Below are 10393 nucleotides of genomic sequence, written 5' to 3' on the forward strand. Positions count from 1 at the left end.
AACTGCAGGTTCCTATTCCACATCAGAATGCACTCTGAGCATCTCCTCAGTTTCAAATAATAGTTTGCCATGATGTTCTACTTGGATTTTGGATTCTTGCTCTAGATTTATGCACTATCCATCAAGACTAGTTGAAGAGATGGAGTAAAATGTTGTTGCTGGGAGACAATGGAATTAAACACACATGCAAACACATACCACCTGGGCAAGCAGAACTAGTTGCTCAGTTCTTTGGAACAGATCCTGGCTGCTGCTGCTGCTGCTCCCCCCGCCCCTTTCCTTCTATTGGCACCTGTAAACACATGCAGGTGTTATCATTTGGGCCCAAGTCAGGATTTTGTAGAGACATGAACATTGTGCCCCAGTGCAAATGCTTTCAAGGTCCCACATTATTGCTGCCTGGGATTATGTGGAGGCAATAGTTATATGTTCCAGCATTTCGACGTGGAAGAGTGGACACTCGGCTGCTGCAATCTGCATGATTGCAACAGCTCATGGGCAACCATGTCCATCCCTGATGTGGAGGCATCCTTTTCATACTGTTAGATTTATGCCCTCACATATATGTATATATAAGTCTATGCATCTTAGCAGGACTCACAATAAAACCAGACCTCATACTTGAACCCAGGGAGAGATTTAAAAACAAAAAGAGGGGATTTTATGAACAGTGATTTAACAAAATACCCTCCTATGCAAAAAGAAAAATTCTTTCTTCTAAACATGGGAGAGCTACTCTGGTAGTTAACGCCTACAAATAACTATGAGTAGAGGTTTTTTTAAACACCCTTTCTCTTTTTTCTGAAATTTGTTTTAAACATGTGCTTATTCATTGCCAAGTAACATTGATATAAAATATATAATAAAATATGAAAAAGTCCAAGAGAGGCATACGAGTTAAATATTTCTTCTGTGATATGTGCACACACGCAACCAGATTTACATTAGAAAGAGAGTTTGGCACAGCCAATTTTAAGAGAAGTGATCTTCCCCATGCAGAAGTCTCAGAATCTTTACATCATATCTGATTCTTTATCTCTTATATAACTGCTTTGATGCTGACATGAGTGTTGGGATCAAACACCCAATTAAATTATAGTTAAATATCATAGAATCATAGAATAGTAGGGTTGGAAGGGGCCTACAAGGCCATCGAGTCCAACCCCCTGCTCAGTGCAGGAATCCAAGTCAGAGCATCCCTGACAAATGGCTGTCCAGCCTCGTCTTGAACGCCTCCAGTGTGGGAGAGCCCACCACCTCCCTAGGTCATTGGTTCCATTGTCGTATTGCTCTTACAGTCAGAAAGTTTTTCCTGATGTTCAGCCGGAATCTGGCTTCCTGTAACTTGAGCCCATTATTCCGTGTCCTGCACTCTGATGATCAAGAAGGGATCCTGGCCTTCTTCTCTGTGACAACCTTTCAAGTACTTGAAGAGTGCTATCATATCTCCCCCTCAGTCTTCTCTTCTCAAGGCTAAACATGCCCAGTTCTTTCAGTCTCTCTTCATAGGGCTTTGTTTCCAGTTCCCTGATCATCTTGGTTGCCCTCCTCTGAACCCTCTCCAGTTTGTCTGCATCCTTCTTAAAGTGTGGTGCCCAGAACTGGACACAGTACTCCAGATGAGGCCTAACCAGTGCTGAGTAGAGGGGAACTAGTACTTCCCGGGATTTGGAAGCTATGCTTCTATGAATGCAGCCCAAAAGAGCAGTAGCCTTTTTTGCAGCCACATCACATTGTTGGCTCATATTCAGCTTGTGATCGACAACAATTCCAAGATCCTTCTCGCTTGTAGTGTTGTTGAGCCACGTATCCCCCATCTTGTAACTGTGCATTTGGTTTCTTTTTCCTAGGTGCAGAACTTGGCATTTATCCCTATTAAATGTCATTCTGTTGTTTTCTGCCCACTTCATTTCTGTCCAGTCTATCCAGATCACTTTGAATTTTGTTTCTTTCTTCCAAAGTATTAGCTATCCCGCCCAATTTGGTGTCATCTGCAAATTTGATCAGCATTCCCTGCACTTCCTCCTCCTCCAAGTCATTAATAAAAATGTTGAAGAGCACTGGGCCCAGGACTGAGCCCTGTGGTACCCCACTCGTTACCTCTCCCCAGTTTGAGAAGGTCCCATTGATAAGCACTCTTTGAGTCCGATTCTGTAGCCAACTGTGGATCCACGGGATCGTTGTTTCATCTAGCCCACTTTGAGCTAGTTTGCTCATCAGGATATCATGGGGCACTTTGTCGAAAGCTTTGCTGAAGTCGAGGTATATGATGTCTACAGCATTCCCACGGTCTACAAGGGAGGTTACTTGATCAAAAAATGAGATCAGATTTGTCTGGCAGGACTTGTTTTGACAAATCCATGTTGGCTTCGAGTAATCACGGCATTGTTGTCAAGGTGCTTACAGATGGATTCCTTTATCATCTGCTCCAGAATTTTCCCAGGGATTGATGTCAGACTGACTGGTCTGTAGTTCCCAGGTTCCTCCTTTTTACCCTTTTTGAAGATAGGGACAACGTTAGCCCTCCTCCAGTCATCTGGCACTTCCCCCGTCCTCCATGATTTCTCAAAGAGAATAGACAGAGGTTCTGAGAGCTCTTCTGCCAGTTCCTTTATTACTCTAGGATGCAGTTCATCTGGCCCTGGAGATTTGAATTCATTCAAAGTAATTAGGTGTTCCTTGACCATATGCCTATCGATCTCAAGCTGCAATCCTGCCCCTTCAGCCTGTAATTCACCTTGGCCAGGGGGGCCATAGACCTTCTTTTGGGAGAAGACTGAGCCAAAGTAGGAATTGAGCACCTCTGCCTTTTCTTTGTCATCTGTTATCGTTTTGCCATCCTTATTTAATAGCTGAACCACCATTTCTTTCCTCTGCCTTTTACTATGCACGTAGCTGAAGAAAGCCTTTTTATTGTTTTAGCATCCCTGGCTAACCTCAGCTCATTCTCAGCTTTAGCCTTCCTGACGCCATCCCTGCAATTCTGTGCCACCTGCCTGTATTCTTCCTTTGTTACTTGGCCTTCTTTCCACTTCCTATATGTGTCCTTTTTTGTTTTCAGGTCATCCCTAAGCTTTTTGTGAAACCACATGGGCTTCTTCTGTTGTCTTCCACCTTTTCTTCTTGTTGGAATTGTTTGTGATTGTGCCTTGAGAATTTCCTTTTTTAAAAGCTCCCACCCATCTTGGACTCCTTTTCTCGTTAGTGTCACTTGCCATGGGACCTTACTGATCACTGTAAGAAAAACAAAAGTACTGGCATTTTGTTCTTCAACTGTCTTCAAGAAAACCATATAGTTTTCTTATCTCTTCATCTTACTTAGACTTATTATACTAGTGACAACAATACTGTGCAGTAACTATAGTAACAAATCACCATAAAGATAAATTAACCCATTAAGAACAGCAAAGAAAAACAAGATAATGTAGCTGTTGTCTGAGAGATAAAGAGGTTCCTCACTCAAGACATGGGGTGTGAATGAACATAGGAGACTGCCTTACATGGGGTCATTCCCGTAGTTCATCTAACCCAGTATTGTCTATTCTGAAGAACAGTGGCTCGCCCAGTGGCAAGTGTTTTTTCCAGCCCTGTTTCTCAAGACCTCTTAATTGGAAATCCTAGGGGTTGAAAGCTGGGACCTTTGCATGCAAAGCATGTGCTCTACCATTGAGCTATGGCCCCTCCTTTGTTTGGCAGGATCACTTAGCAAAATCAACTCTTACATTCATACGTCACAATATTATATCAAGAATGTTGCTTCAAATGTTGGAGAAAGCATATCTATCCAATATATTATCTGAATAGCTATTCACTATAAAACATGCAGTATCACTAATCATAATTGTACAGGAACATTTTTCTTTGACATCATTGTATAGAACTGGTAATACGGAAAATGCCATCAACCAACAAACATTCCACTACAGCAATAATTATTTTTAGAATCTAGTAGCACCTAGCAACCTAAAATTACAGAGAAAATTTTCACTTTTGATTCCCCATTATATTAAGATTTTCTGCATTAGTGGTAGTTTCGGTAAGCTATACAAAATATACATATCCTTGCCAGAATATATCAAGCAGATGCTTCAGAACACTGTGCAAATAAAATATCCTTTGGTAAGATGTGTGTATCCTTCTAAGGATGCATTCCTGGATCACAATATGATAAGAACAGGTGCACTGCTTGCCTGCAGTCCTTTAAAGCCAGTTCACACATGACTGGTCATAATAAAAAAATGCTGCAACAGCCACAGTGACCACCTGCTGAGCAGCAATTAATATATTTGGCACCAGCATTTCAATAAGCTTTAACGAACATAAGCCTGATGGTATCAAGCTGATGCAGGTGACAGACTTGTTCCACAGCTTTACAAAATTCATAGTTCAGCTTTCTTGGAGAGGTTTGCTGTCAGATCAAATAGGCTGCTTGTCTAATCTAAAATACTATCTTGTCTTTTAATGAAACAAACACTTCAGAAGACATTCTGAGACACATATCTTGGAAGATAATTAAAAATATATATATTTTTGAAGGCAAAATTACTAACTTACATCAAGTACTAATTTGCTTTTGTATGCAGACTAAATTTCTTCCAGCTTAAAAATGCTCTGTAGTAATTATGCATTTTTAGTCACAAGCTATTATCTGTAGAGTAAGATTAATCAAATTCTAGAATTGTAAGTGTGGTGTAAACATATTGTAAACATTATGACTTTTGGTTCAACATTGCTTCTTTCATATTGGCTTGGGTTAGTCATCTGTTGTTAAGATTAAGACCAATTTCACAGTGTTATTTAAAGCCATTTTGAGCCTCTCTCATACAACTGATATGCATGTGTGAAAGGGAGAAATGCAATTTTAAACGTGCTTGTAATCACATTTTTAAATTGATTGATGGTCATTCATGAAGGTAGATTTTTAATCACATCTCACCCTTTCTGAACTGTGTCACCCATGAACATATTTATTCTATATGAAGCACATTCTGAGTCCTTCATCTATCATTTTTTCCATAGATTGTACACATTTGGGAATGGCTTTTTCATGTTTAGCTGGTCCTTCCTTTTGAAAAGTGTCACTTCATACATTAGCAAGTGCGGTTCCCTTTCCAGATTCCTCTCTTTTTCCATGAATGTGAGTATCTCCAGTACCATCATTTATTTTTCCTTCACTATCCCTTGCCTTTCTCGTTTTCAGTGAGACCGATATGGTTAGGAGTCTTACCAATTTCAATAACTTTTTTTTTAAACCAACAATGGTGCACACAGTAACACTTTGATTTTTAAAAAGAAAAGCTGATTGGGCATCCATAAGACTGACAAAACTTTTCCCCAGCCTTGTCAATTTCACTGGAAACCAAGGGGGGGGGGGCAGGGGAGGAAAGGACAGCAACAAGCTAATGCAGAAAGGTGGGTTACACATTGTCAAACTGTTACAAACCACATATATGGTATCTCCATCACAGTAGCCATGCATTTAAGAGTATCATAACCTGTCCATGATGTCAAATCGTTATGAGAACTCCAGGCATAATGGCAAAGGCATGAAATTAGAATTTGTCTTACGCTGGCTTCCTAACGATCTCCTATACTGCAGAATTAAGGAAGGCCATTTAAACATGCCAGTTTCAAACAGCTCAAGATTTGATTAAGATGCTACATGCTAATGAGTAAATATTCTAACAGTGAAAATGTCAACTGGTATATTTATTTCAAAAGAAACACACTAATATTAGCTGGCAGCCTCTCCGTAAAACTGGTGTTTCCTTCTACTACTGGCAGCGAATTCCCATATGAAGCTGTCACCTCACATGTCTAGCCCATTTTAAAAGGAAAATATTTTCTTTGGACAAAAACAAAAATGAGTTTTGTTTTCCTTAGGGCAAAAAGATTAAAAGAAGTGTCAAAACAGTGCCCACACACAGTTGCCCATGAAAGACCCTCTTTTAAATGTACTGGATTCCACCGCCCTCCACTACATTATCTATCTATTACTTAGAGATAGTTTCAGACATTATTAGAAGGTTGTAATGTCCTGCATAGAGAAATATAAAATTGAAACGCTTCTAAATCCTTATATTTATTTTTAAAAGGCACCTAAAACCTGATCTATTGCCGAGAAAGCCCAAGGTGGTATCCTACTATGCCTTGATCCTCTGCCAATTCACACTTGCTCTCCAAAAGCATGCAGCCAACAGAGACTATTTTTTCAGTTCAATTCCATAAGGGTTCCTAGCAGTACCAGTGTTTTGATATTCTGGCTGTCTGAAGTGTTACAACCTCCAAGGCCTGTCTAACCTGGTGAAATGTTAGGACTTAGACTGAAATGACAATAAATGTTAGGGCTCATTTGACTTCAACAGTCTGCACACCTGGAGTCTGACCTGCTACAATCTGCTCTACTAATAAAGGATCATTACAACATAAGGGAGCAGGAAGTGACTACACAGAGTTCTTCGCATCACTCTGTCCGTTTTTACACATAACTCAGTTTGTCGTAAGTAATGTCTTGTTTAAAATAAGACTTCTGTAGAATTTAGGACAACCAGTGTGTATTTTTGCAAATGTCACAAACTAATGTAGATTTTATGAAGACCTGGTACAAAATAAATTCTGTAGCTAGGTCTGCAAAGCAACCCAACATCACTTCTGTAGAGATAGCACTCAAGAAACAATGCAAACACTGCTACAGGCATGTTCAGAGATAATCCTTCCTTTACATCATAACCACAGGAAGAAATTCCCAACTAAATGAAAAATGTATTTCCAGGCATGGGATAAAGTCCGCTATTTACTATTCTCTTATGCACCTTGGTTAGAGCTATGCTAGGGAACATTGCTTGGTGGAATGTGCTATAGATAACCTTCTGTAGATAAGACATCTCAGAAATCAAAACAAAATCACTCAGAAGTGTAATAAGTACCTACATGGGTACAGTAGTAAACAATTAACTACAGACAATTTCTAGGGAATCAGCAAACAATTAAGTGTCTTTTAACGCTTGGCTAGTTTTACCAGCTTCCCAACTTGGATTTTAAAATACTTATCTCTGATGTGCAACAAGTGCTTTGAAAAGCATTTCTTAAGTTCTTATACTTAAACTACAAATTCTATGTTTTCTTCTACAATTTCAAATATTATTAGAAGCTATGCTATAGATTAATCCCATATAGTTCCATAGGCAAAAGTTAATTAAAAACCAAGGAAATAATGCACTAATAACTGATTGCTGATGTGCAATCACTTTTACAATACAGCTTTATCTACTAGAGTGGTCAGCTACGTAGATCTGATTCAGAACTACCATTCATAAATGTCAAATATACCTGCCTTTACCACCTGCCAAGATTTCTTAATCCTAATCCATTAACAAAATCTAAGGAAGAGAACATATGACCATGTCTGGATCCATGTAGTGTGAATGCTGAAGTCAGCTGCTGGGACAGGGAGGAGCGGGAGTGAGAACTCTTTGTTGTTGTTGTTCAGTCGTTAAGTCGTGTCCGACTCTTCGTGACCCCATGGACCACAGCACGCCAGGCCCTCCTGTCCTCCGCTCTCTCCCGGAGTGTGCTCAGGTTCATATTCATTGCATTGGTGATGCTATCTACCGTCCCCTTCTCCTTTTGCCTTCAATCTTTCCCAGCATCAGGGTCTTTTCCAGGGAGTTTTCTCTTCGCATTACATGGCCAAAATATTTGTGCTTCAGCTTCAGTATCTGTCTTTCCAATGACCACTCAGGGTTGATTTCCTTTAGGATGGACTGATTTGTCCTCCTTGCAGTCCAGGGGACTTGTAAGAGTCTTCTCCAGCACCATAGTTCGAAAGCATCAATTCTTCAGCGCTCAGCCTTCCTTATAGTCCAGCTCTCACAGCTATACATACAATAACTGGCTTTTATGTACAGTGTACTTTCTGGCTCCATCCTGAACTTATTTGACCACACATAAATCCAACTGAAATCAACAGAAGTTGCCTATGTATAATTGATACTAGGACAGCGCCCTCTGTTATGGGCACTATTTAATGTGTGCTTTTCCTCTTAGTTCTGTGGGATGGTGATGGTTGGGAATGGGGCAATGTGATGCTGCCTGGGCATATCCCTTTCTCTCCTCTGACAGCTCCAGTCATTTTGAGGCCAGGAGGTCTCTAAGAATGGAATAGAAGCACGTGTGCAGCTTTCCTCTGTATTCAAAGTTCCCTGGATCAAGGCAAATAACTCTCAAACCAAATGTAAAAACTCAAGTCTCCCTTGTAACTGGAATGGTATGCATGAATAATATTTATCTCATATCCCAAAGGGTCTCAGTCTTGAATTCAACCCATGACATTAGCTGATACCACAAATATAAATTAGCACACTAATAACTGTATATCTTCCACCAGTGACAAAAATATTAAACACCTTGATAGTGAAACAGCACCTGTTAGCGAAATATTTTAAATGGACATTTAAAGTAGTGATGCTAGGCTCATGAGCCAAATTTTGAGACTGAGGCTTGCAAAAAAAAAAAAAAAAGGCAGATCCAGAAATGATGTCTATTACAGAAAGACAGCTACAGCATTTCTGCAGCTGGTAGTGGTGGAGGTATATGGCAAACAATAACAAACTGTGTGAGCCTGAACAGCTGCAACTGTTACTATAGTTTTCATTTGTTTTCATTTCCCTTTTTAGACTTCAGAGGAAATAAAGGAAATGGGATGATGAGACAGCATAAAGCTAAGGCTCCCTTCCGTAGCAATCTATAAATCTGGCTCCCAATGAGAAATAAATAGCAGTTCCAGTACATTAGAAATACATGTATTTATTTATTAACAATATTTATATACCACTTCTCATTAGAAACAAATCCAGAAGTGGTTTGCAAAAGAATAAAAAACAAACAAAAACAAAACAAACAAAAAAGACCACACACACACACACACACACGTATCATGACGTTGGTATAAAGATAGTTCATGACTGGGGGAAAGCCAAAGCAAACAGGTATGTTTTCAATAAACGCCTAAAACACGCCAGCATTGAGGCCTGATGTACTTACCTAATAAACAGCATTCAAGAATGAAAAATCCATGAACTGATACCTGCAATAACATATAACCTGGGAGTGGAAGAAGAGTTTTAATGGGAACTACACTTGTATCGTCATGTGGATTTAAATGGATTACTTTTCTCAAAGACCAAACCTAGAAGTTGGATATTTATTTATTTATTGCATTTATATCCCGCCTTTTTTTCCTCTTGCAAGGAACCCAAGGCGGCTTACATTATCCTCCTCTCCGTTTTATCCTCACAATAACAACCCTGTGAGGTAGGTTGGGCTGAGAGTCTGTGACTGGCCCAAAGTCACCCAGTGAGCTTCCATGGCCAAGTGGGGATTAGAACCCGGATCTCCCGGCTCCCAGTCAGCCACTCTCACCACTAAGATGGGCGAAGAGAACCAGAGGCCTCCCCCTCTTTAAAAAAAAAAAAAGTTAAATATATGTGTTTTAGCCCTTAGGGTTAACTGCTGTTCTTACACACTGTTATTAGTATTGTGGAGTATTAATTTGGTTTTTAAGATGGTTTTAAATATGACTGTTTTTATCTGTTTGCAGCCTTGAGTAGCCTTTCCGGGAAAAAGGTAGGATATAAGCTTTTAAAATAAATAAAATAATTAAGGGTGCAATCCTATGCACGTTTAGACAGAAAAAAGTGCTACAACTCCCAGCATTCCCCAGCCAGCCATGCTGGCTGGGGAATGCTGGGAGTTGGAGGACTTTTTTCTGCCTAAACGTGCATAGGATTGTGCCCGAAGTTGCTGCGAGTTCAGTGCATATACCTTGACAAGCTTCCAGCATCCAGACATATTTCTACAACTCTGTACTGAAAAGGTCTGCCTCTACCCTGTAATTTGGAGAGATCGGGGTTTAAACACCGTTCTCTGTCCTCTCCTTTATCCATGAAGTAGAAAATACGGAACTCGCCAATTAAAGGGAAGGGAAACGGAAAGAAGAGCACACACATTTTTAGAGCAGAAGACAAACATTCTGCGTTTGCTGCAACAACAAATATCAGCCGCGTGCGTCAGCGAGGGAAAAGACAAAAACTCAAGTTAAGGAAATGCTCTTGAATACTGAGCATTTATCCGGCGAACGAACCACTCTCTTAAAAAGGAGGAAGGTCACAGGCAAACCTCCCCGCGCTTTATTTGCTTCCTTAAAGAAGTGCCAGAGCCCAACCCTTTCTGGAGAGGCTTGACGCCCTCGGACCTGGACCACCTCGCCCCCAAACTGTCCTTGCTATGAAGGCATTCTGTACATGCCCAGGAACCCTCTCGTGTCTCTTGCCGCCTATTCTGAGCCTGACGGTGCCCTGCGGGGGGGGCGGGGGGGGTCCGCTGGCTTATTTAC

At 40.4% G+C, this 10393-nt stretch overlaps 1 protein-coding gene across 6 annotated transcripts in view; it reads right to left on the reverse strand.

Annotated features, from left to right (window-relative positions):
- The window catches only part of REPS2 (RALBP1 associated Eps domain containing 2), a 112486-nt gene that overhangs the window by 101580 nt on the left and 513 nt on the right, over positions 1–10393 (reverse strand). The window lies entirely within an intron of this gene.

Source organism: Heloderma suspectum, chromosome 3, assembly GCF_057233095.1.
Source record: "Heloderma suspectum isolate Gila_16-S chromosome 3, 16-S_ref, whole genome shotgun sequence".
Lineage (NCBI taxonomy): Eukaryota > Metazoa > Chordata > Lepidosauria > Squamata > Helodermatidae > Heloderma > Heloderma suspectum.